At 51.8% G+C, this 26,124-nt stretch overlaps 1 protein-coding gene across 3 annotated transcripts in view; it reads left to right on the forward strand.

Annotated features, from left to right (window-relative positions):
- Window positions 1-26,124, forward strand: part of PTPRE (protein tyrosine phosphatase receptor type E) — a 69,964-nt gene that overhangs the window by 22,596 nt on the left and 21,244 nt on the right. For 2 of the 3 annotated variants that reach the window (XM_049790594.1, XM_049790595.1), the window contains exons 2-3: window positions 8,430-8,453; window positions 11,274-11,324. The gene's annotated coding sequence lies outside the window, so the exon portion shown is untranslated. Of the gene's footprint in view, window positions 1-8,429; window positions 8,454-11,273; window positions 11,325-26,124 lie in introns of those variants that run through there. The other variant, XM_049790596.1, reaches the window with a different exon arrangement.

A 26,124-nucleotide genomic window follows, 5' to 3' on the forward strand; every position in this document is an offset into this window, starting at 1 on the left:
ACTCTCTGCCAGCTCTTGTTTCATCTGAGGCTTTGGGGGTCAGGTCTGGGGTAGAGAAAGAAAGGCCCTGCCCCTGCCCACCAGAGCACTTTTGACAGGGAAGCTGGTTGGTCAGTGCAGCTCAGAGTCACATTTCTCTCGAGGCCTGTCCACCAAACTGAGTCCATGTACATGTATAAGATATGAATGTACTATGCACACATATAAACACATAACACATGCATGTGCTAACACACGTGAACACAGCAACATGCACACACATGAACAAAGGTGCTGGAAGTACCTGTTTTCAAAAATTCAGTTCAAGGTCAAGGTGGGGAGGGGTCCAAGATGGCAGGAAGTACCCATTGCCAGCCTGACCAGAGACCTCTGAGAGGAGTTGAGAATTTTTCGAAGAAAGGTTTGGTCAAATCTGCACCTTCAGAAGATGGCAGCTATTTAGGATTTATGAGGGTACCCCTCCAACTGCCTATCATCCCTCATATCCACCAATGTACTGCCCTACAGGTCCCTGCCCAGGGCAGGTGATGGGGAAGATTGCCCATAATCAATTACAGTTTTAGAGGTCCCAGGTGAGCATTTGAGCCAGCTAGATGGTACAGTTATGTTGGGGAGCTAGACTTCCTGGGTGGCTGCCCCTTCTCCCCAACTTACTGGAGTTTCCAGACTATGGATGTCCCCCCTGACTCTGGGACCCTCAGAGACAGACATGTTCGCCTCATGCTACTCCCCCTTTCTTGTGAATAGCAGTTCCCTTTGACACAGGATGTCAAGGTCACAGCGTGACCTTTAGAACTGTAGGCTGCCCTGGAACCATGCTTTGCTTTAGTGCAACATTGTGTGTGCTAGCTTAGCCCATCCAGAGCACCCCGAGGTGCTTGTACATGCTGGACAGTGTGGAGGGAGGTCCTTGGGCTAGGACATTGGAGTGGGATCTTGGTGGGTGCTCCAGCCCTCTTGCCTGTCCCTACATGGTCATGCCTAGCTTTAGAACTTTCCTCCCCAGCCTGGTACATGTCCGTGTGTGACCTTGGAGCTGGGCGCTCCAATCCAAGCGTCCTGCCTGAACAGAACTGCCCCAGACTCTCTGACCCTCCCACAAGGCTGTGTCCTGATTAGCACTTTCTGTGACTGAGGTCTCCCCTTTGCTGTCCTGCTCTCATGGATATGAGGTCCACAGAAGCGCCTTGGCTGGTGGCTATGGACCCTCCTCCTGCCTCTTGCATCCTGGAGAAGTCTCTGCTCACAGGTCCAAGTGACACAATCCCAGACCCCTAAGCCACAAGCGGGCAGAGGAGACAGTGCCCTTGTGGCGGGTGTGGCCTGACCTTTCTAGGTGGACGAGTGCTTGGCCTTGCTTTGGTTGCAGTAGATTGTTCAGAATGGGCACTGCATAGTTTTGCGATAAAGCCGTTTTGTTTGCACATGAATGCAGCTCTGTTCTCGCTGCGGGGGACATTATGGGCCGAAGGCACAGATGCAGTGGCGGCAGAGGGGTGGGATGGGATGGGGGGTCAGGTGCTCATGCCCGGCTACGGACTTCGGTGGGTGAGTCCCTGAAAACTCTTCTTGGTCCAGATTCGGGGTGCCTTTGCTCATGGAAGTACCCCTCCCCCAGACATGCTTGCCTCCCTCTTGATCCCAGACCTGTTGCTGGGTATCTATCTCCCTTGGATTCTCAGCTGCAGACCATCATCCAGTTTGGGGGGCAGAATATGGATAGTGTAGACAAACTTGATGGTTGTGCTGGGTTGTCAGTGATCTGGTGACAAGTTTTGGAATCACTCCAGTTATTGGGCTGGGCTTTGCTTTTAGTGGGGCCCCTTCTCCCAGTGCCCCCCACTTTTGGGGTGTCCGTGCTCTCCTTCCCAAGTTTGATGACTGTCTCCTGGGGACTCAGGAGCCCGAAGAGTCTGCAGGCATGAAGCTAACCCTGCTCTATGCCTTCCAGTGGTGGGGACACTGCTCCCCCAGACCCTCCTCTGCTGCCCGTCACTGCCTGGACCACCCTAGCCCCTGGCTTGCAGAGAGCACCAGGCCTCAGCCCTGCCACAGAGCCCAGCCAGCACCATGTTCCTTCTCAGGAGATGCTGGGAAAACTCAGGCCCTTTCCAGCTGAGGAAACGGCTCCTAGCTACGACCACATAAGGTCAAAGCAGGATTCAGGGTCCCTATTACTTCCTCTCTTGCTTCCTGGCACCCACAGTCCATCCAGGCATCTTATTTGGGCAAACCCACGCAAGGCAAAGTGGGCTTTTTTTCCCTGGTGCCCTGCTCCATCCCTGCACCATCATCTATGGGTGAATTTGGCTGTGCATCCGTGTGTCTGAGCCTAGCTCAGAGCTCGACCCTGCAGTCTGGTCACTTCTGGCCTCCATAGTCCAAATGCTCCTGGTTGTGCTTTTGACCATCTCTGACCCTGGTCAGGGAATTAATGGTAGCTCCCCTTTTTGCTCATTCAACCATTGTGTTTCCAATTGAGAGGTAGGATGGAACTTTCTTTCACCCAGGAATGATGGTGGTCCTGAGTGATTATCGAATAGTGTGTCTCATCCAGCAAAGAGCCCGGGCCCTGTGTGAGGCTGTGCCCTTTAGGGGACCTCTGCAGCTGGCAAGGGGTTTGTAGCTGTGTGTAAGGACTAGCTTTGGTTTCTCCTTTCACCCCAAGCCTGACCATGGGGACCCCTGGTGAAAGATCCAGATTGTTCAGCAGCACTATGGAAAATGACCATCCGTGTAATGAGGCCAGGGGAAAACCATTGCCTCTGAGTGCCACTGAGCATTAATGAGACCAACAGAAATAGCTTGGGGAATGGAGGAGGGACAGGGAGTGTAGGTTGTGGGGCTATTGTAGGGAAGTGGACGCGGATGGGAAACATGAGGGAAACATGACACTGGAATGTTCTGTGCATGAACAGTGTTATCCATCACGGTGTTTAAGGTGAGGAAGAAGGGGACGGAGACATGAGGCACCAGAAGAGCACTTGCCGGGCACACGGGCAACCCGAATTCAACCCGGCGTCCTGTGGGGTTCCCTGAGCCCCACTAGGAGGAATCCTAAGCACAGAGCTAGGAGTAAGCCTTGAGCATTGCCAGATGTAGCCACCTGGACCACTGGCCGGGTGGTTCAGTGTGGGAGAGAGAGAGTAGAAAGGGGTAGAAACACCATTGCCTTTTATTTTTGCATATCTCCTGAAGTCTCCATGGGGTAGAGCGAGATAGAGTAAGAGTGAGAAGGGGCCAGAGAGATAGCACAGAGGTAAGGCGTTTTGCCTTGCATGCTGTGGACCAGGAGGGACCCGGTTTGATTCCTGGCATCCCGTATCATCCGCCAGCCTGCCGGGGGCAATTTCTGAGTGCAGAGCCAGGAGTAACCCCTGAGCACCACTGGGTGTGGCCCAGAAACCAATCAATCAATCAATCAAAACAAGGTTTTTGTTGTTTTTTTTTTAAAGAGTGAGAGAGAAAAGAAGAGAGATAGAGGGAAGGAGGGAGGGAAGGAGAGAAGAACAGAGGCTAGAGGGGTAGTGGCAAAGCAGGCAGCATCTTGCCAATGCTTTACCTCAGGGCCTCTGCAGGCAGGCAGGCTCTGCTCTGATCTTTACCCTGGGCCCCCCCGAATAACTGCCAGATTCTCATTTTTATACTTGGGGCTGTTGTCAGTTACAGGAGTAGGGGCATATCCCAGTCCAGGGAGACGTGTCCTAGTCCAACTGCCATTACTGGGGGGCGGGGATGCACATCATTGCCCCTTAAAGGTCCAATGACTAAGTCCCTTAAATATGTCAACAAACAAAAATTAAAATTAAAAAAGAAAATAAAATAAGAAAAGTCTGTATAGAATCAAAGATGGTATTAATTGCTCATGATTCCCATGAAAGCTCATCCTTAGTGAGAGACTCTGAGGAGGAGCAGGTCTGGCGTGCTCCCTGAACCCTGTTCGGAGTGTGGGTGGTGCTTCTGGGCTCTATTCTTGGTGTGGTGAGTGCTCTCTGCTCTGATTTGGGTGTAGTTGGTGGTCCTGGACTCTGTTCTAGGTGTGAGTGATGCTTCAGGCTCTGTTTTGGGTGTGGATACTGCTCCAGTCTCTGTTCTGAGTGTAGGTGGTGCTCCAGGTTCTGTTCTGGTGGTGGCTGGTGCTCCCCACATCCACTAGGTAGCTGACCCTTGAGTGCAAGTACATGCCCAGGACATGGCCCCAGGACTCACTCATGCCTCCTTGGTTTTGTTTTTTCATCTTAGATGGCCTGTGGCGGCCATCAGGCTGCAGGGATAGCAAAGGGTGGAGGTGCTTCCTGTTTCTGGATTCTGGGCTGGGGGAGGGGTGCTGGGATCCTCTTGACAGGCATCCCTGGATTCCCTGGACACTGCCCTATCCATGGACCAGGCATTTGGGGTCTTGGGTGGTAAGGGGAATGGCCCAAGCACATCTTGGCATCAGGCTGGATGTGACTCAGTTTCCCACACTCACCTGGGATGATGGGGGTGGGGAAAGCCTAAAAGAGCACCTAAAAGAGCAAGTCTGGGGGTGGTCACAGAGCCTGGCTTTGTGGCAGGTGTGGCTGACACCCGCTGTCAGTGTGGCTCTTGGACAGGGAGACTGGGACATGGGGAGCATGACAGACTGAGTCCCACTGACCCGTGTTGGGCCGGATCTCCAAGATAGCAGTCTTGGTGCTCCAAGCAATGGGCAAAGTGGGTAGAGGGTCCTGGGTGGGGTGATCCTTGCTCCTGGGGGAACCACACATGGTCTGTTCTTAGTCTGTGTGCCCAGCCGTGGGCAGGAGCTGGAGCAGAGGGACCCACCCTGCTTGTGCAGGAGAGAGCACAGCTCCGTGCTGGTGAGTGGTGTAGACAGATGGCTCATGGAGTGAGCTCAGGGTAGACGCATGAGCCCATCTGCTGAACACGGTGTGGACAGATAATTCCATGTGCTGAGCACGGTATGAACAGAAACTTCCATGTGGTGAAAAATAACTTGGATGATTTCATGCAGTGAGCACGGTGTAGACAAATAAGCCCAGGCTGGTCAGAATAGCAGAGGGAGAAGATCCCATGCTGGTGAGATAGTGTTGATATTATCCATACCAGTGAGCATGGTGTAGACAGATAATTCCTGCTGGGAGAAAAGACATAGTTCAGACCTGTGAGCACTGCCCCCTACCCTCTGTCACATTTAGGGGTTGACTTGTCACATGTAGGGGCTGTCCTGGCCTCCCTGTATTTCCCTCTTGCACCTTGAGGGGCCTTTGTTGCCTTCTCGTGTAAGCCCTGGTGTCAGGTTCACTCTCACTGCTGTAGACCCTGACAAGGTGATGATCAGGTGGCAGGAAAAATTTTTTTTCTTGGGGTTCTGAATGCCTGGCACTGAGGGCACTGTTTGAATTTTGTTGGCTTTATAACAGTCTGACCCTTCATGAAAATGCCACCTTACTTAAGACATGTAGAACATGCGTGCATGTAAAAAAAATAATAATAATGTGTAGCTCCAAGATGGTCCCCCTCAAATGCTGCTCATTCTCAAACCAGCTTGAAGCTTGACCCTCCAGGCTAGGCAATTGGCCAGTGTGAGGCCTCAGACCTGCCATCCTCGGAGGCTACAACAGTTGATTTAGCTGGCAGGTCCACAAGGCTGTTGTTTGCTGTCTGCGAGGTCTTTTTGCTCACGGACACAGGAGTCTAACTCTGGGTCTGCTGCTGACAGGAGCCCTACTCACCAGACTTCCCTGTTCTTTGTCCACTCAGCCTCATCCAGCTGGTGGCCCAGTGGGCATGTGGGGCTGACTGGGCACTTCTCAGTCTTTCTCATAGAGCTTGTTCATGGGAGAGAGGCTTGCCCAGTCCTCGATACCTCAATACCTCACACCTCCTAGTAATGGCCGAAAGGCACAGAAAGACACTTCCTGCTGAGGTGGGGTGGGTGGGGGGGAGGTCCCTTTTCTGGTGGTCAGGGTGGTGGGTGCACAGGAAGAAGCAGCTGGCAGGCAGAGCCATTTGCATGTTGCCCCGCTGTGACCCTGGGCAAGGAGCTTCACAGCTCTCCGGTCCCCAATTTTAGAGCAGAACCCCTGTCCCCGGCCACCACCCTGCCTGTGGTGGCTTACAGGAAACCCCATTCACCCCAGGGGCTAAAAGGACTAGGGCCTCCTGTGTGCAGTAGTAGCCCCTGCACTTTTGGAAGACCCACATATTCAGGCTCTCACCCATCAGTAGGCAACCTGGTGAGAGGTTCCACATCCTGGTGTTTTGCCTACTGTACTGCCTGGCTGCCTCTAGCCCCAGGCCCTAGAGAGGAAGCCCATCTCTCCAGATGCAGGAGGGCAAGGACAGCGGGGGCAGGTCTGACTGGCTTCATGCTGAGCGTGCAGCCTGGCCCAGAGAGCTCTTCTATTTGTGAGGGCCATCGGTCAGCGGTCAGCAATGTCTGGTGCCCCAGAAGTGAAACTGCCACCTTAACGCAAGTCTCACTTACCCTTTGCAAACTGATGGGGGCTGAGGGCATTTTAGTTGATATGATTGTGTCAACAGAGGTTTAGACCATTTTAATTGTGTGATTATTTTGTCTGGTGGGGTTTGAGACCATGTTCTTTGAGTGTGATTGTTTGGTCTGACGCTAATCAAGTCTTCCAAGCTCGTATTTCTGTGAGGCCTCGTAGCCTTGCTGCTGACCTCTCATCACTTTCTTTCCTGTGACATCTACTTGGCTACGCTCAGCCTGCAGTGTGAGTTTTGCAAATCTTACCTCTGAGCGGGACAAGCGCCTGGACACATTGTGGAAAGGTCCTTGGGCGTGTCTCTGACAGGCTACTGAGCCATTCAAGGATGTTGGTCTGGCTAATCCCTAGGGCTTGGCCCTAGGAAACACTCCAACTCTCTTGTCCTGCATTTTCCCAAGTTGGAAGACCGGAAAGGGATGAGTCTCATAGTGAGTCACATTTACTTAGAGCAAATCCACCTGTGTCCCTTCCTTGTGTCTCCCCTTCTGCTGTTCTGGGCTCAGAGCCTCAGCTGGGCTCTGATGCTCTGAGGAAAGTCCTCCCTTCCGCTCCCAGGCTCCTCCCCATTGCTTGAGCCAACTTGATGTTCCTGGTGAGACATCTTAGGGTCACACTCGGGAGGGGCACTCTGGGCTTGGATTGAAAGTACTAGCCTGGCCCCAGCACAGGAGGAGAAACAGCGTGCTCCATGAGCAATGGAAGTGAATTAGGCATGAAGCCCAGGGCCACCAGACAGCTGCTCCATGGCCACCACCGAACCCTGTGTGAGACACAGGCTGCTGGGCCCTGTCATCTGAGGACAGCTGAGCAAGGACAGGGGACACCTGTCCACAGCAGAGTGGAACTGGCACTCGAAAGGGCCTGATCAACCCCAGACAGGCCTGTTGAGTGAAAGCTGCTTGCCGTGAACAGCCACGTGCAGGAAACACTGGTGGTGGTTGCTGGTTGTTAGGGTACTAATGGGATTATGTCCTCAGAGCTCCTTTCTGGGGGGGGATCTTGTAAGTGGTGCTCAGGAAGCCCGGAAGCCCCTCCTTGTGGTTCTCAGATAATGGGGGTGATCCCATGCAAGGCTCTGGGGACACAATGTTGGTCAGGCCCTGAGCGGTTAGAGACAACTTGGGCTGCTCTGGTGGTGCTGGGAGAAGGTACCTGAATCGAATGGGGTTGGCCTCTGGTGAGGTGAACAAGCACCTTAACTTTATGTGCTTCCTGCCTTCCTGTGAAGCTTTCAAAGCCTATCTCTGTGGGTGGGCTAACATAGACCATCTAGAATGTTCTAGATCAGGGGTCTTCAAACTACGGCCCTCGGGCCACATATTGTATTTATTCCCATTTTGTTTCTTCACTTCTAAATAAGATATATGCAGTGTGCATAGAAATTTGTTCATAATTTTTGTTTTTACTATAATCTGGCCCTCCAACAGTCTGAAGGACAGTGAACTGGCCCCCTGTTTAAAAAGTTTGAGGACCCCTGTTCTAGATGGTGCCAGAAGAATACCATATAGAAATGGGCTACAATCCCCTTTTTTGCTCCATGGGCATCTCAGGATCTGCTTTTGTAAGAGTTCAGACAGGAATGGATGACAGGAGCAAGTTACAGGATGAGGACTCTGGAACACGAACATGGGGGGGACCAAGCTGTCTGTAGCAGGAAGAGGTGGGGACCTTACAGGTGACAGAGGGAGAGGAGGGAAAACTTGTTTGATCCTGAGCATGGGTCAGTCAGTCATCAGAGAGAGCTGAGGCTATGGGAGTGTCTGGGTAGGAGCTCTGGGAGTTGTTGCCTTTTCTCCTGAGTGACGAGCATCAGCATCACATAGAGTTGAACCTGCAGTGGGAGGCCACACCACCCTGTCACTGAGAAGATGTGTCCCGAATCACTTCTACCTGTCCCAAAGCTAACTCGCTCTATTTTCTTCTCTTTTTCAGGCGATAGCCCTGACTTTCTCCTTGGTGAGTACACACATTTTTTTTAAAGATTATACTTGTTATGTGGTTATACTTTGCCATCAAAAAAAAGAAGGACAAAAAAACAAAACCCCAAAACCCAACACACCCACGTGGAATTTAGCTGTCAGAGATGCATTGTTTGCCCAAGCTGGCGGCCATATGGTCAGCCTGTTGGGTGGGGGGTTGGTGTTCTCGGAGTGTAAGACTCCGCTTATAGCATTTCATTCCAGGGCTGATGCTTTTTTTGGAGGGGGAGGGCAGGGGGATTTGTTTTGGTTTGGTGGTTTTTGTGCATTTAAAACCTGGCCCAGCTGCTGAGATCCAGAGGGACTTTCTGAAGCTCTCCTGCTTCTCTCTCCTGGCCCTTCTCTCTCTTTGCTCACAGTCGCCTCCGCTCCCCAGCACACAACATGCAGAGGCAGGATGTGCCTCTCATGGGGATTTGCAGTGGGGAAAGCTTTTTGGGGTGCACTTAGGATTCAACACCACAGCACCTCCAGGGGCTCGGCATAGCTGTTTGGTTCAGGAGAACATGCTCAATGCCCTTTAGTGTTGCTTCCTTGCTGGTCTGAGAGTCAGAACTATAGAGTGGCTGAGGCATGGGGCAGGGGACACTCCTGTGCACTTCCTGCACTGAGTAGTGGGTGGCTTTGGACCCTGGAAAGCTGCCTGAGAGCCATGGGAAGGCCAGTGGGTGGTGTCTCTGGCCTGCGGTTCTGCCCATTTCTCTCGCCCAGGGAAAGCAGAGCAGAGTTGCTGGCATGCTAGCATGCAGGCAAGTGTCCTGGCTGCCTTAGGTCGTGTCTTCTTTTATTTTTTTATAATTTTTTTTATTTTGAATTATGAGAACAAAAGATGCAAAGAAAGAGGATAAGGTAAAGTTACAGTGGAAGGACAATCACCCATAACATAATTATCAGAAGAAGTCCCCTTGCTGATATCTTAACTTTGAACTTTCAGCCAAAGAAAGTTAAGATAAATAAAACAGAATCCATGTACAATTACTTTGTCCCTCAAGTTCCCAGATTGTAGCACATTATAATATTTCTTAACAGCACACAAGGCAATCTAAAGCCATCAAACTTACATAACTCCTTAAACATTGGTCATGTCTTCTTGCTCATCACCATGCATAGTGACCTCTCTTGTACCACTGGGACAAGGGTCCATGGTGAGGGCCAGAGAGTGATCCGTGGGTTGAGCATGCAAATTCCATGCAGGAGTGAGTCTAGGTTAAATTACCCACCAAGTGGAATCCTGAGCCTCTTAGTGCTGTGGGGTCCCTGGGAGGATGAGAAGAAAAATCGTAGCAGGAATGATACTCCGTGTTGGGGATCTGCCACCCCGGGCAGCCACTCAGAAACCCCCAAAGTTCCTGACCATAGGACAGAGGAAGTTCCCGATCACCAAAGCCACATGGTGCCCCCACGCACTGGTGTGACACATTTATAGGCCACTCCCCCTGCTAAGATCCCAGTGTTGCTGGAGCGATGGTCTGTCCACATCCAGTTACTCTTGGGGTCCCTGGGTCACCTGCTGTCAGGCTGAGCCATGTCACAGGGTGCTGTGGGTCATCCCCACATCCTGCAGTTTCCCAACCTACCCCAGCTGCCCTGTGCAGTCTGAGTATTATTCCCATATCCACTGCTCATAGGTTCTTACAGTGACACTTGGTGACAAGTGGGTTGGGGCTATTACCCCTTCCAAGTTCCATCTGGCGTGGGGTGGGGGAGAGCTTCTTCCTTCCCAGGTTCTGTTGGGGGAAATGGTTTGTGCAAAGAGTTCAATGGTGTCTGACTTCAGGCTTTTCATGGTCCTTGATGCCCACGGTGGGTGGGGATAGCAGGGCAGGACATAGTTTTTTCTTTTGTTGTTTGTGGAGTGTGGGTCAGCTTCCCTCCCCCTGTCACATTTCAGCTAAGGTCTGGAGTTGCCCTTTCAGGATGTAGGGTTGTCTCATTGGTGGGGTTGAGGACAAGCTTCTAATTGTCAGGACTATAGAAAATACTGTAGGGAGGCAGTCTAGAGATTGTTGGGGAGTCAGAGAGTTGGTTTGGGGTCTCTGCAGTGCTCTGAAGGACCCAGTTCTCTCCCGGGTCCTTGTAAAATAAATCCCCAGGTTGTGAAATCACTCCATACATGTATTTTCATCCCCAGGCGGATGGGTCTAAAACAGGTAGCCAAAAAAGGATTAATAAACCAAGCCAGTCAGGAGAGAGTCTTGGAGTCAATTTGCTTCTTGCCTTGTATGTCTGCATTCCAAGCCAGACTGACCTTTCTTTATTAACCGAGTACCAAATTCACCAGGGCGGGGAAGGTCAAGTGATCCAGGTGGGCTTTTATATATCAAATGGATAGATGAAAATGAAAGAGGAAATTGGAGGGTGCCTTTATTTTGGGTTAACAGCTGGGTGTCATCTTACAGGTCCTCACTTCCTGTTGGGTGTAATTCAAGTTCAAGGGAATTGGTGAGCGCCTGATCGATAGATAGTGCAGTAGGAAGGTCACTTGCCTTACACGTGACTGACCTAGGTTCAATCCCCAGCATTCCATGGGGTTTTCCGAGTACCACCAGGAGTGAATCCTGAGCACAGAACAAGTGGTAAGCTGTGAGCACTGTTGGGTGTGATCCCAATACGGAAACAAAATCGAACGAAAAGGAAGCAATGATCAAGGTTGCCCCTCCATGTACCTCAAGGGGTGGCCTTTGACTCTTGTGTTTAATAAGAGGGAGCTCATGTCCATGTCCTCAATATTAGGGACACATACAGCTCACCAAAAAAAGTCCTCTTTTCTAGCAAAATTCCTCATTTTTCACTGCAGATGACGCTGTTGGAATTTCATTCGGACACGCCAAGTACTCACGGCGCTGCGGTAAGTGGAGTCACTCCTCATCTCGATGATTTAAGACCTAAATGTAGATTTGGAGGTGGTGCTGTCTCCCACCTGTGCTTCTTCTCAAGACCTGGGTTCCCCCAGTGAGGAGGCACTTGTCCCCCGCCCACCGCGGTCCCCATCACAGAATATTCACCTAATGTCCCAGAACCTTAGAATTAATCATCTGTCGAAGACATGGGTTCATGAGTTCAGTTCTCCCTGTTTCCTGCAGACTCCTTGAGCCTAGATCGCTGTCCTGTCTGATGATAGTTCTGTCCTTATAAAACAAGTCATTTCTACCCTGGGACCGTTCCGTGGGGCTTCCTAGAACCAGCAGAGGAATTAAAGAAAAAGAAGGGAAGGAGCTATTATCTAAAATGCAAATTGAACCTGACACTCATCTGCCTTTTCCTGTAACTGTCCCTGCTTCCTTCCCTCTCTGTCTACACTTGGGCCTCTCTTCTCCTTCCTCAGTGCCCATGTCTTCACTGGTTGGAGGAGAGCTAATGTGCTTCAGGTTGGTCAAGGCAGCAGGTGGGACTGTTGCCAAGTCCTTCAGGGCAGGGCCAGAGTCCCCAAGTCACCTTCTGCCCACGGATGCTGGTGGGAACCAGAATCCAGCGGCACAAAGAAAAATGCCCCCATGGAACAGAGGAAAGAAGCTGGAATCAAAGGTCTGGATAGCTGCCGTCTATACCACGTGCTTTGATCTTTCACACCTGTCCTGTATTTCATCCGAGACCATAGTGAGCACTGAGGCAGGAGATAGCTGACCTTGGGCCTATTCCCCTTGCCCTGTCTGCAGAAGCAAGTATAGAGGATCCCCCCAGCATTCCTACAAGAAGTCGCAGAGCAGGCTGCACTCTGGGGCAAAGGCTTGTCATTGGCGATGCTGCATGCTTGGCTATTGCTCCCAAGTGGGCACAGAAAGGGGCATCTCTCACCACTGCCCACAGCAGCCCTGATCCTGCCCTGAGACAGACTCTAAGAAAGGCCTTTCTCAGCACTCAGGGAGGGGATGGGTCGTTATGGGCCACAATGGTTCCCTGCGGTCCCACCCAGCTGGCAGAGGGAGGGCCCTGTGGCCATCTGGTGGTTTTCTAACCTGACTCACCTGGGCCAATTCCAGACTTCTCAAGAAGTCTTGATCCATGTGCTTGGCCGGCCCACCAGGCTCCTTAGCCCAGCCTGGCAGGAAATCTGGGCCTTAGGATTCAGGAAATGGTTTTAATCCAGCCCAGCTGGGTGTCTTCTTGGAGACTGGTTGTCTGCAGGACTTCTGGGGTAGGGGGAAAAGAGGAGTCTCGCTTTTCAGCACCACAATTCCTTGAGGAAGGTTTCAACAATTCCCCCTTTTACCACTGGAGTTGCTATTTTTAGTTTCAGATCTGCCCCACCCTGGTGCTCTTTGTTTTTTTTGTTTTTTTTTGGGGGGGGGCCACACTCAGTGGTGCTCAGGGGTCACTCCTGGCAGGCTCAAGGAACATATGGGATGCTGGAACCCGGGTCAGCTGCATGCAAGACAAATGCCCTCTTCACAGTGTTGTCACTCCAGCCTACCCGAAAGTTCCTTAAAGCAAGGAGGCCTTCGAGGCTGGGCCTAAGGCACCTGGTTCCTTCAGGTAGGCTAGAGAATCGCCAAGGAAGCAGAAGGCCATCTTACCACGTTAGTTGCAGCCCTGTGCTCACTGCCAGGTTTTGAAAGTGGCACCGTCTGTCCAGGGAGGTGGAAGTGGGGGTGTGACAGAAGAGCAGACCCTTGCAGAGCCTCTGGGCCTGTAGTGAACAGAGGAGGTTCCTCTGCAGGGATGCAGCTGGGGAGAGCTGGGGGAAGGTGGAGCTCCAAGGCCCCAAGGCGCCTCCTCTCTGCAGAACTGGGGCAATGAACAGCGGGCAATTTGCGCACCTGTGAAGTGATGCTGTGGACGTGGACTGTAGACTTGTGGAGCAGAGTTTGGTTGGAGGGATTGTAAAAGTTGAGAGGAACCAGGATCCTGGGGTCTGGCTTAGCCCAACACAACCCAGAAAGGATCCTAAGAATGACTGTTCATTTTCCACTCAAAATGTGTGTGTGTGTGTGTGTGTGTGTGTGTGTGTGTGTGTGTGTGTGTGTGTGTGTGTGTGTGTGTGAGAGGTTTCTGGTACCTACCTGGAGGCTACTTGCTGAGGAGGCTCATGACTGAAGATACCTCGGATGGCATTCCACTGATTCCAAACCACTCCATGGTGGGGAACAGCAGTGTGGGCTCTGGGCCCAGGTGCTCTGCCTGTGTCTTATGCACACGTATCGAAGCCACAGAGTTACCATGTTGCTACTGAAAAATTGTTTTATTTATTTGTTTACTTTTGGTTTTGGGGGCCACCCCTGGCAGTACTCAGGGGTTACTTCTGGCTCTGCACGCAGGAATCACTCCTGATAGTGCGTAGGGAACCCTACGGGATAATGGGGATGGAACTCAGGTCGGCCGCATTCAAGGCAAATACTCTCCTCACTATGCTAAGGCTCCAGCCCATATCACTTGATTTTTTTTTAATGGTGGTTTGGTGGAAATGATTTTTCACACAAACAGGACTTGATCTATTTCCTGTTTTGTCAGATCCCTCTGTGCTGTGTCATAATGTGGGCACTTTGCCACAGCTGGGCAGCTGACACTGGACCTGAACCTGCTCATATTCCGGAAGGGCTGAGAACGTAGAGCCAGGCCAGCTTGGAGGAAAGGGATTCTCCTGGCCTGGACCTCCACAGCTCTGCTGGGTTCCCCAGAAATACAGGCCTCAAGATCTGGGGCCAGAGTGATAGCACAGCAGGGAAGGCACTTGCCTTGCACACGGCTGACCCAAGTTTGATCCCAGCATCCCCCAAGCACTACCGGGAGTGACTCCTAAGCATTGCCAGATGTGGCCTAAAATACACACAAACACACACACACACACACACACACACACACACACACACACACACACACACACACACATCACAGGATCCTTTTCATTACCAGCCAAAGGTTGGGCAGGCCCCCTCAAACAGAATGGAAACACCCACGATGGGAAAATAGTCCTTTGGTGTGAGAAAGCCCTGAGACAGGCCAGCACGGGCTACGGTGGCCACCCTGGTGGTAACTGTGTTTTGGAGCAATTTTATGAGCCTTGGCCTGGCCCTGGGCCAGTGGTCCACACTGTTTCCGCTGCCCAGCTGCTGCCCAGATTTAGTTTCCTAATCTCCCTTCACACACACTCCAAGTTTCCTCCCACCCTGCCTGTGTCTGCCCCGGGCACTGCACATGGGTGTTCTGGGGGCTTGTGGTTGGCAGAAGGTTTGGGCACTGGGCAGGGAAGGAGGTGGCAGACTGACCCCGGGAACTTGTGCCTGTCCAGGATCTTCCATGGAGCCCTATTGTCTGTCTCCTGCAGGCTTGGACTTTCCTTCTCCAAAGCTGAAGGAGGGTGGGCCCTGAGCAGACCCTGCTCTTTGTCATGTGTTCTTTGTCAAAGAAGCCAATGGCAGAGAATGCGTTTATGGTTCAAAGGCCCAAACGTTTAACCTCTGGTTAAATGGAAGATGCAGGTTTAACCTTCTCAGAAGGCCCAGTCTTGTATCCTGGGGTTGTCATTATGTAGAGCACGCCCCCTCCCCTCTGCAAACAGCTGCCAGCCTGGGCTCTATCTATCTCGCTCTTCGTCTTTCCTGGCATTCTAATAGTGTGGGTAGAAGGGAGAATTTCATCTGTGACTCACCTATGACTCCCTTTTCTAAAGTGGCCTTTTCCCTTTTTCCACATTGCTGCTTCATCTTTCGCCTAGAACCAGGCACCTATGACTTTTAACTTGTATGCTGGAGCAGAAACAATGGTTGAAACTCCAACATTCTTCCCCCAGGGATCCCTCCTAGGCCAGGCTTTGTGGATCCCGAGGATGGTGTGGTCCCCGGAGTGTGATTCCTGGGGGATGACAGATCCTCATTCCCCTTCTAGAAGCCCCTTGTGAGGCTCCAGGACTCTGGCTGGATGTGAACCTTGGTAGTTCTGGCACCCTTGGGCCCACAGGCATGTCTTTCCTAAGCCTGTTTTTTTGCTTCTTCCAAACCGACTTTCTGTTCTGCTCTTCCGTTGTGGGTGGATTTATTTAATTTTTAATGAGTGAGTCACTGCCCATTGAGGGCTGTTTTCTTCCTGGTTTGCTGAGGGTGATGTCATCGTCCTATAAAAAAAATGTTTTTGATGGAATCTGAGGGAGGCTCAGAAGGGACATGGCTGTGTCCCTTCTGTGTCCATCCAAACGGGAGTTATTGCCTTTCAGGGACTTCCCAAAGGGTGGTCAGCAGGGGAACAGGCCCATGTCCTGGTCAGAGGCCACCATCTTCCCAATATTCCAGCATTCATTTCTGCAAAGACATGCTTGGAAGTGGCATGGTCCTTCTTAAAGATGTTTCCTGGTTGGGGTACACCCAGTCCGCTTAGACCCCGAGTCAGCACCACCACTTCCATCCACCTCCATCCAGTCTTCTGCTCCCTCACCCTGCAGGAAATTCTGCTTTCCAGCTCAAGCAAGTGGGGAGATGTCAGCGCCTCGGGCCACACACCCACCCCTTCCACAGTTGCCCATACAAAAGCTGGGCCCTGCTGCTGGCCCGTGGGCTGGGCCTCACTGCAAATGTCACCAGCTTCCTCGCTGTTAGTGGGTGTGTGAGACGCGTGTCTGTTCATTGTCAGACTCCACCTCGGCCCCCACAGTGTTCTTCCCTGTGTATGTGGGTGGGGGGGAGTCTGGGGGGCTCTCCTTTCTGCTCCTAAAGCAGAAAACCTGCTTGGTGCCAGCTTAGCCAGTCTTCAGAGTGTGTGTGTGTGTGTGGGGACAACAGAGAGAGAGAGAGAGAGAGAGAGAGAGAGAGAGAGAGAGAGAGAGAGAGAGAGAGAGAGAGAAGGGAGAGGAGAGGGAGAGAGAGGAAGGAAAGAAGGAAGAGAGAGAGAAAGAAAAAGGAGTAGAGAGAATCACAGAATCCTAGCTGGAGGTCAAGAAACAACCTGGAGCCCAAGGCTTCCATGAATGTCCTGGACCCCGAGGCTGGCTGACTCTGCACCCCAGATTAGATCAGCGTTTCCCTAGGGACCTGCCTTCAGCCTGTCAGCTGCTTTCAGAAGAGCAGCTCTGATGTCCAACCTTGTCATTCTCTCCTCCGGTGCCGAGCATCCTGCTGGGATTCTCCACTGGTTCCCTGCAGACCTATGTACAACTGCCCCCACCCCCGCCCCCTGAGCTGAGCCTGAGTGTCTAAACAGTGCTCTGTGGGCTCTGGGGGTCCAAGAAGATGCATCTTCTGAGACCAGCCCCCTCATGCCCCCTGCCATGGCCAAGACTGAGTGAGTCCTTGAAACCCAGCTGCTGAGGGATGGTGGTTTCAAGGGCAGAACCCTGGGTTCAGAGGTCCAGGCTTAGTTCCCAGCAGCCACCATCCTGTAGGAAGGCTGCATGTGTGGGCAAGTTATCAAGTTGGGATATCAAGTTGGGAGCATTTGTTTTTCTTTTCAGCCACAGACCCCAGGGTTAACACCAGCCCCTGCATTAACTGTGTCATAGGGGCCTGGGTGAGGGGCAGGTGACCGACCGGCAGGGAAGGAACATGGAACCATCAGAGAAGAAAAGCCCTCACAGGCAGCGTGGGGAGTCACCGAGCCCAGACTCAAACGCACTCTCTGGCCTGACCACCGAGATGTGGGCATGGAAACAGCCAGGACCTTTTTTGGGGGGAGTCGGTGGATGGGGAGCCCCGAAGAGTGGGTGGGAGGGTCCATGTGGCAACTATCTGTGGGTGTTTGCATAAGTGCAGGCCCCTGGTGAGAAGCGGGGCTTCAGGATTGCTTCTTGTGTCTTTTTTTTTTTTTTTTAGTTTTTTTTTTTTAGTTTTTGGGTCACACCCGGCAGTGCTCAGGGGTTACTCCTGGCTGTCTGCTCAGAAATAGCTCCTGGCAGGCACGGGGGACCATATGGGACACCGGGATTCGAACCAACCACCTTTGGTCCTGGATCGGCTGCTTGCAAGGCAAACACCGCTGTGCTATCTCTCCGGGCTCGCTTCTTGTGTCTCAAGCAGGGTTTGCAGCCTGGGTCAAGGGTGCAGCCAGGCTTTAGGGTAATCCCAGAAGCCTAGGAGTGACAGAGCCCTGGGGGTTGTGGCTGTCTGCAGAGAGAATGGCTGTGGGTGGCCAGTCCCTGGTCAGCAGAGTATGACTGGCTGGGAAGAGGCACCTTCAAAAACGAACAGGTGGGAAGGCCACAAACATGACTGACAAAATCCCTGACCATGGAGCCTGAGAACTGGCTGGGCGAGCCCTGGCCCTGAAGCTAATGCCCACATCACATCTATTGGGGCCCCTCCTGTGGCTGTCCCTGAGTCTGACTTGGAAGCCCCCAGTTTCCTCTCAGGAGGAGGAAAAAAAACTGGGTATTGGACAAAGGAGAGTGAGAGCGAGTCTCTCTGCAGTCAGGTGGAAGTTAGGGACATGGAAAGAAGCTCCAGGCCTCCCGAGCTGATCCCAGCACAGGTCTCAAGCTGGGCAAGCAGCTGAGATGGGAGTTTGGAGGGGAAGGTGTGGCAGGGCACCACCTGCAGTATGGATACTCTGTCCCCCATGAGCCCCTAGGAGTTCGGGTCTCTGTTTCTCTTGGAAACTTCCAGCATCACCTGTGTCCATTAAGGAAGGCCCCATTCAGGAGTGGGGCTTACCCTCTGCGGCGTGAAGGAGGTTCTGAGCTTCTGTGGCTTCTGGGGAAGGAAGAGTCAGTAGGACAAGGTCTAAGCTGGGCTATCAGATGTGCTGGAGCACAGGAGTGTGAGGACTCAGGTCCCGTCCCTCTCCCCACAGTTGCATTCTGGAGTCACTTGGAAAGTTCTAGAAGAGGCTGGAACTTCAGGCCCTAATTGCAGTGGTGGTTTTTATTTCTAAACTTTATTGAAACACTGTAGTTGACAAGGTTATTTGTAACAGTTATCTGATGCCAACCCTACCAACAGTGTGACCTTCCGGTGTCCACAGTCCCATTCCCTACCCCAGCCTGCACCTTGGCTGGCACAGAATAATTTATTTTCTGTTGCTTGTTACAACCAAAAGGCCAATGGAAGTATTGAAAATTACTCCAGTCAAAGGAAAGATGTGACGATTGTTCTGTCTTACCATGGGGTCATAGTCCTTGCCTGAGGGTTTACCAAGTTGTTTGCTCTACTGGAGCTTTGGTGTGGTTGTTTGTATTGGTTGGACTGAGGTGGCTTCTAGACTACTCTCCCATCTAATTTGATTGTTGCTATCTGGGGTCAGGATTGAGGAATTTGGATGTTTTGTACTCCAGGGTCAGGGCTGTGGGATGTGGATGTGACTGTTGGGACTCCCCGCAGTTAGGGGCTGTGGGGAAGCTGCCCACTCTCACTCAAGAAGACCCCAGAGTTTTCAGACACCCCCCCCCAAAAAACACAAGAGCACCTGGAATTTTTGTCTATGTGGTATCTCTTCTGATTGTGGGTTGTAGGATGGCTGCTGGGACTTCATTGGGCAAGGACTGTGCTGCATTTTAGCAAGGTTACCTTAGACTTTTCAGCTGGGAGATTGGTGTCCCTGAGCATTTTTGCTGCTTGATTGCATCTCTTTGGAATTTGGTAATGAATCTGTGAATCTAAGCTGGTTTAGGCCCTATTTGGGGCTAGATTTCAGTACTTTAGGGACCAAGTTGATCTTGCCAACCACAGTTACATTTCCCTAAGATTTAAAGACTTTTCCTGGATAGTGACTGGAAACTGGTCTTGGAAGTCAAAAGGGCCAAAAAGTGAGGCCTTATCTGTGTGAGTCATGAAACCAGTCTGTGTGGGGTGGGGGTGCAGCCTGAGAAGTGGAGACCCGCCATATAGTCAAGGTCCTACCAGGCCAAACTTCCCAGAACCAGAGTGCAGTTACCTCTTTCTGATTTATTTGAACCCTGGAGAAATGTCCCTCCACCCTGGCATATTAGACCTTTACTTTTGCATATTTGTTTCTACTGGAAATGAACCAACTCCACCATCACTTCTTCCCCCTTGGAGTTTGGCTCTGGTCTCTAACGACATAGTTAGTCCCAGTGATTACACTTCTCGAAGAGTGACAACAAGCCACGGAGATTTCCACTTGCCTTGTGCCCCTGGTGCCCACTTCGAAGTGCTTGAGTTGGCATCTGGAGAGACACCCGCATTATGGATGGAGGATGGAGGCTCGGTCCAGACTGGGGGTGCACAATGTGGGAAGGGACTCTGGGAACTTTCCTGCTGCCTCTGTGTCAGGTGATGAGGAAAACACATTCTGCCACAATCTTTCCCGATTCACTAGGACTAGTGCTCCCAGAGCCTCTGGGAGAACCGCAGCAGGGCCCATCCCAGTGGAGGTCACTCTTCCTCTCCCCGTGTGTGGACGTCATGTCCCTGAGGTGACGTGCCATGACCTTTTCTCTCCTGGTCTTTGCCATGTCACGTCCCTAGGGGTGGTGGTGAGCAGCTGCTGAAGCTGAGTCTCTTCCGCTCCATGAATTTGCACTTGGCTGTGGAAGAAAAGCTCTCACTCTCCTCTCCCCTCTGCAGGACAGAGTTGAGTACTGTTAGCAGATAGACACCCCCAAAGACTGCACTTTCCCCTCCATGGACTTGGGGACTAGTCCTCAGCACTATTAGACCATCACACCCCAACAGCAACCCAGATATTTTCCCTGCTTTTGCTCTTCCTTTTACTTCTGAGGAAAAAAAAATTATTCTTGAGCCACACACCAAGCACCGCTCAGGTGTTACTTCTGGCTTTGAGCTCAGTAATCACACCTGGGAGTTTCAGGGGACCCTATGGGATGCCATGGATCAAACACAGTGGTTGTGTACAAGACAAATGCCCTACCTGCTGCATTATTGCTCTGGTGCCTGCTCTTTCTTTTTCTAAGTCCTGTGGCTGTGGCTGTAGGCAGATTTGTGTAGGACATCAGATGTTTTCACCCAAATTGTCAATTGATCAGTGCCCAATGACTCTGTGGCCAGGCAGCTGACCTGAGAGTGGTAGGTCTCAGTGGGGCCCAGATCCTGCAGATGTGTTTAATCCTTCTGCTCTGGCCGGCTCTCTATGCTGGGTTCCTCCAGGGTCATACCATTCGTGTGCCTAGCTCCATGTTTCTTTACCTCTGATGGAGAAGCCATGTCCTCCCTTGAACACACTCTTCTCCCCTCTTACAACTTTTAAAAGAAGTTTCAATAAAAGTTATATTTTCTGGGGCCAGAGAGATAGCACGGAGGAGGTAGGGCGTTTGCCTTTCATGGTTCGAATCTTGGCATTCCATGTGGTCTCCAAAGCCTATCAGGAGCGATTTCTGAGAGTAGAGCCAGGAGTAACCCTGAGCGCTGCCGGCTGTGACCCAAAAATCCAAAACCAATAAATAAATAAATTATATTTTCTGCATTTAAACATAAAAGTGAAGACAGCCCCCAACACGGGGGAGGCCGTCTCTTCCTGGTTGGCTAGCAGGGTAAGACTCTGCCAGTCGTCCTGCCAAGGGCTGTGGACAGCCTCACTCCTGGCCTGGTGCCACTAAAATTGCTTCTTCTTTCATCTTCTCCTGGCCACAGTCACTTCTGTTTCCTTGCACATAAACCCAAAACCAGCTGGGTATGGGAAAACAACCTTTTTTTTTTTAAGGGGGGGTGTTTGGGTCATACCTGGCTCTATGCTCAGAAATCGCTCCTGGCAGGCTCGGGGGACCATATGGGACCCGGGATTCGAACCACCATCCTTCTGCGCCTAAGGCAAACGCCTTACCACTGTGCTATCTCTTCAGACCCTGAAAACAAACTTTTTAAATGTTGTCGGACACATGAAAAATATTATCCCTGGGGGTTGGAGCTGTAGCACAGCACGGGAGGGCTTTTTAGCCTTGCACATAGCTGACCCTGGTTCCATCCTGCTTCACATAGGGTCTCCTGAGCCTGCTAGGAGTAATTTCTTTTCTTTTTTTGGGGGGGTGTGTGTCACACCCGGCAGGGGTTACTCCTGGCTCTGCATTCAGAAGTCGCTCCTCGCAGGCTCAGGGAACCATATGGGATGCTGGGAATCGAACCACTGTCTGTTCTGGATCGGCTGTGTGAAAGGCAAATGCCCTACCGCTGTGCTGTCTCTCCATCTCTAGAGTAATTTCTGACAGCAGAACCAGGAGTAACCCCTGAGCACCACCAGGTGTGACTCCCAAACAATAATATTAATATAATCAATTATTGTTAATTAATATTATTAATAGCACTAATGCTATTGATCATGATATTGACATCATATAATTATATTATATATTAGTCCTTCAGAAAAGCACTTGCCAGTTGTTTCTGCCACATGTGGAATATAAATGACCAAAGCAAACCAAATCACAACTAACATGTCTGCAAAGACTAGGAGGGTTGTTGGAGGAGGAAAGGGGGTCCGTCTAATCGTTGGTGGTACCTGCTTCGGTGTGGGTACCTGCTTCGGTGTGGGTCCTGTAGAGAACACCCAGAGAGTGGGAAGTTGCTACTTCAATTCATGCAACGTAGAGATCGCGGTTGCGATCTTTCCTTGGCTAGCGCTTGCAAGGCAGACACCTTACCTCTAGCGCCACCTCGAAGGCCCCACAATTTTAATTTTAAAAAGTAAAATGGGGGGGGGTGGAGCGGTGGCTCAGCTGTAGGGCGTTTGCCTTGCACGTGGCTGACCTAGGACAGACCGCAGTTCTATCCTTCAGTGTCCCATTTGATCCCCCGAGCCAGGAGCGAATTCCTGGCACAGTGTCGAAGCACTGTGTCGAAGACTTGCCTGGCACACGCAGACCTGGGTTGGATCCCCAGCATTTCATAGGATCTCCTGAACCTGCTCGGAGTAATTCTGAGTGCAGAGCCAGGAGTAACCTTTGAGCACCACCCGGTCTGGCCCCAAAACAAACAAACAAAAAGTAAAACTAAAAGGAAACTACTCTGCATTCTAGGTTTTTACAAGCCTACCTAGAGGTTCTGCTTTCCAACTCGTCTCCGTCGCATCCTCTAGCACTAAGAGAAGGAAAAGGGAGAGTGAGGAGACAGCCCCCGCGTGGCCTTACACAGCCGCCATTCCGCCATGTAGTCTTGGAAAGCGAGAAAGTTAAAAGCACATTTCACACCCTCCATTCGCAGCAGTTCAAGCCTGGACAGAAGGCCCTGGATCTCTGCCAGGGCTTTAAAATTAGAGCAAGAGAAATGAGACTGAATTTAATGAGAATCAGCGCTGCCACAGAATTTCTGAGAATGAGCGCGTTTTGCAGCATGCCCTCGCCACCACTGCACAAGCCCATGTGTGTGGGAGCTGCAGGCCTAGGAAATGAGTTGCAGCAGGAGATGTGAAGGTCTTGGGGTGGAAAGAGGGAGCCTGAGGGGGTGGTTGGGTCAGAGAACACAGCTCCCAGGCTCTCTGGGGTGCCTGCCCCCCTGTGTGGTTCTAGGGTATCTGGGAGTGGAACCACTAATACACTAATAGTAGTGTGGGATGATGTTTCATTCAGTGTCCTGCTCTGTTCTGTCTGTCCAGCCAGTGCATTTGCTTCATTCCCAACGTAGCCACTGGCTCTGCCAATAGCCTGGCCGCTGCCACCCAGTGCTATCCCTGAGCCGTGGGGGGTCACAGGGAGGAGCTGTTGGTTCCTACCAGGACCTCATCTCCAGGGCCTCAGCACCATCCTGTCCATGCTCCATATCTTTGCTCATCAGCTGTCCACATTTTTGTTTATCTCTCCCCCTCGTCAGAGGGGGTGTCCAGGTGCTTCCTGCCTTGGGCTCCCCACAGGCCGCGTTCATATGGTTGCCCTCCTTTCTGGGGGTTTCGAAAGCGGTGCTGGGGGGCCAGTGACCACTATCTAGTGAAGACTCCACGAAGCCTGTGGTTCAGTGCTGGGCCCGAGGATTTGATTCTGTTGTGCCAGGGATTCTGGGTGCTTGGGGAGACTGTGTGGGGGGCCTGTTCAAACCCTGGCTGCACCCCAGTCCTATACTGCCTTCCCCTGCCTTGCAGACATCTATGGTCCACAATGGGGGCGCCCAGCATAGTAACGTGGAAATTCAGTCCAGGAGTGGGGATGTCTGGGTTAGATTTGTCTGATAAGCCAGTGTCTCTCTCATCGCGGCCACCAGGGCCTGATGAAGGGCGTAACGCTGGGCCTGGCTTGGGCGGATTTGTCCTTAGGGACAGAGAACTGCTGGACACACGTTTTGTGGGAATCCTGGCAAGATGCGAGGTGCCGTGATGATGTTGCAGGAGTCTAGGATCCGGTTGGTGTCTGGGCCTTGTGTGGCCTGTCTCGCCGCGCCACCTGCTGGGAATGGTCGCTATTGCAGAGGCTCTTCTGCCGCATGCGCACACCTGCCCCTTCCCGCGCTTGCGTGCTCTCTCTCTCTCTCTCTCTCTCTCTCTCTCTCTCTCTCTCTCTCTCTCTCTCTCTCTCTCTCTCTCTCTCTCTCTCTCTCTCTCTCTCTCTCTCTCTCTCTCTCTCTCTCCCCTCTCCCTCTCCCTCTCTCCCTCTCCCCCTCTCCTTCTCTCTCTCCCTCTCCCTCTCTCTTTCCCTGTCTCTCCCTCTCTCCTCTCTCTCCCTCGCTCTCCCTCTCTCCTTCTCTCTCCCTCTCTCTTTCCCTATCTCTCCCTCTCTCTCCCTCTCCCTCCCTCTCTCTCTCCCTCTCTCCTTCTCTCTCTCCCTCGCTCTCTCCCTCTCTCCCTCTCTCCTTGTCTCTCCCTCTCTCCCTCTCTCCCTCTCTCTCCCTCTCTCCCTCGCTCTCTCCATCTCTCCTTCTCTCTCCCTCTCTCTTTCCCTGTCTCTCCCTCTCTCTCTCCCTCTCTCTCCCTCTCCCTCCCTCCCTCTCCCTCTCTCCCTCACTCTCTCCCTCTCTCCTCTCTCTCCCTCTCTCTTTCCCTGTCTCTCCCTCTCTTCCTCTCTTCTCTCTCCCTCTCTCCCTCACTCTCTCCCTCTCTCCTTCTCTCCTTCTCTCTCTCCATCTCTCTTACGTGTCTCTCCCTCTCTCTCTCCCTCTTTCTCCTTCTCTCTCTCCATCTCTCTTCCCTGTCTCTCCCTCTCTCTTTCCCTCTCCCTCCCTCTCTCTCTCTCTCCCTCTCTCTCCCTCTCCCCCCCAGCCCCGGTGTCACTCACATGCTGACCCTCCATTCTTGAGTGTCCATACTCTGTCCTGGGATTCCTCTTTCTCCCTTGGGGGTTCCTCTCCTCTGACCTCAAAGGGTGCCCAGGTTGAACCCAATTTGAGCTGGTGCTTAGCAACTGTGTATGCCGCTCCTTTTCTGGAAGGTGCCCTGAGCTCCTCCTTGGGTTGTGTGGCCCAGCGTCTCCTGGGCAAGGGTCCACCTGTGCCCCCAGGGATCCCAACAGGTGGCATCAAACGCTAGCCTTCCTCCTCCCCTCCAAGTCTCCAAATATCCGGATGACATGGGCTGACCCTCCTGCTGCCTCTGCCCTGGGTTTGCTGAAACCTTGGCCAGATCTGCACCTGGATAGTCATAGAAGGCCTTGCCAGCTTTCTTCCACCACCATGCCATGGGCCCTGCACTTTTTGCTGCTCCAGGGACACCTTCAGTGTCCAGAACACTCCCCAAAGACCTCATCTTGGGTTCTTGGCATCCAGATTGCTCACGCAATTCCTGTGACACCCCCAAGCAATGGCGCCAGCCTTCACTGTCCCGGTCCCTTTCTCTTGCATGCAGGGACAGAATTGCTGAGGACAAGCCTCTGTCCAAATCCTACGGCTCCCACATTTCGGCTCCTGCCCTTGCTGGGTCCCGAGATAGCAGTGCATGTGTGTGGGTGGAGAAACAGCAAGTTTCTCCATTTCGGTCTTGGGCACCTCAAAAATCCACAAGAGCCCTCACACCTCCCCAGGTGAGGGCAACCATCTTCCGAATTGACATGGATTTTTCTCTCCATGAGAAGAGCCTCTATTAATACTCCCAGAGGGGGACTTTTTCCTCTGCTGCGACGCTGCTGCTATAATTGCCCTTAATTAGGTGGTGGTGATTGCAGTTTGCCAACAGAGCATCACTAAAGGGCATCTTAGTTACCTGATGGCATCTTAGTTACTGGGCCGAGCCTTCCCGGGTGGAAGAGAATCTGTGAGCAGGTGCCGAGCTGTGGGGGACTGAGCTGGAGGTCCTGGAGTGTGATGGTGACTTGCTCACAGTCTCTATGGATGTGGGGACATCTTTTCCCTGAGTTCTGGGGACAGGAAGGACTCAAAGGTCAGCGTGAAGTGCAGAGCTGGCAGGGAAAGCTCCTATAAAGAGGCCCCCAGAAGACAGGGACAGGTGTGAGGGGCCCTCTGAGGGTGGAACATTCTTTATTTTAATAATTTAATTAAATTATTTTACTTATTTAATTATTTTATTTATTTCAGTAAATTAGCAAATAATCAAAACAGTGAAGGAGTGAATAAGTGAGAATCAATTGAGCAATCGGTTGGAGCAATAAATGAATGAGTGAGTGAATGAATGATGGATGTGTAGGAGAAAGACTAAGTGAATGAATGACTGAGTCAGAAAGTGAATCAATGATTTAATGAGTGAATAAGGGAGTTAATGAGAGAAGAGATGAGTGAGTGGGAGAGTGAGTGATGTGAATTAGCGAATGGATGGAGTAAATGAATAGGTGAGAGAATGGATGGAGTGAATGAATGAATGAATCAGCCAGTGACATAATGAGTAAATAATGAAGTGAGTGAGAGAATGAATGGAGTGAATGAATAAATGGGAGAGTGAGTAAATGG

The sequence above is a fragment of the Suncus etruscus genome, chromosome 17 (assembly GCF_024139225.1).
Source record: "Suncus etruscus isolate mSunEtr1 chromosome 17, mSunEtr1.pri.cur, whole genome shotgun sequence".
Classification (NCBI taxonomy): domain Eukaryota; kingdom Metazoa; phylum Chordata; class Mammalia; order Eulipotyphla; family Soricidae; genus Suncus; species Suncus etruscus.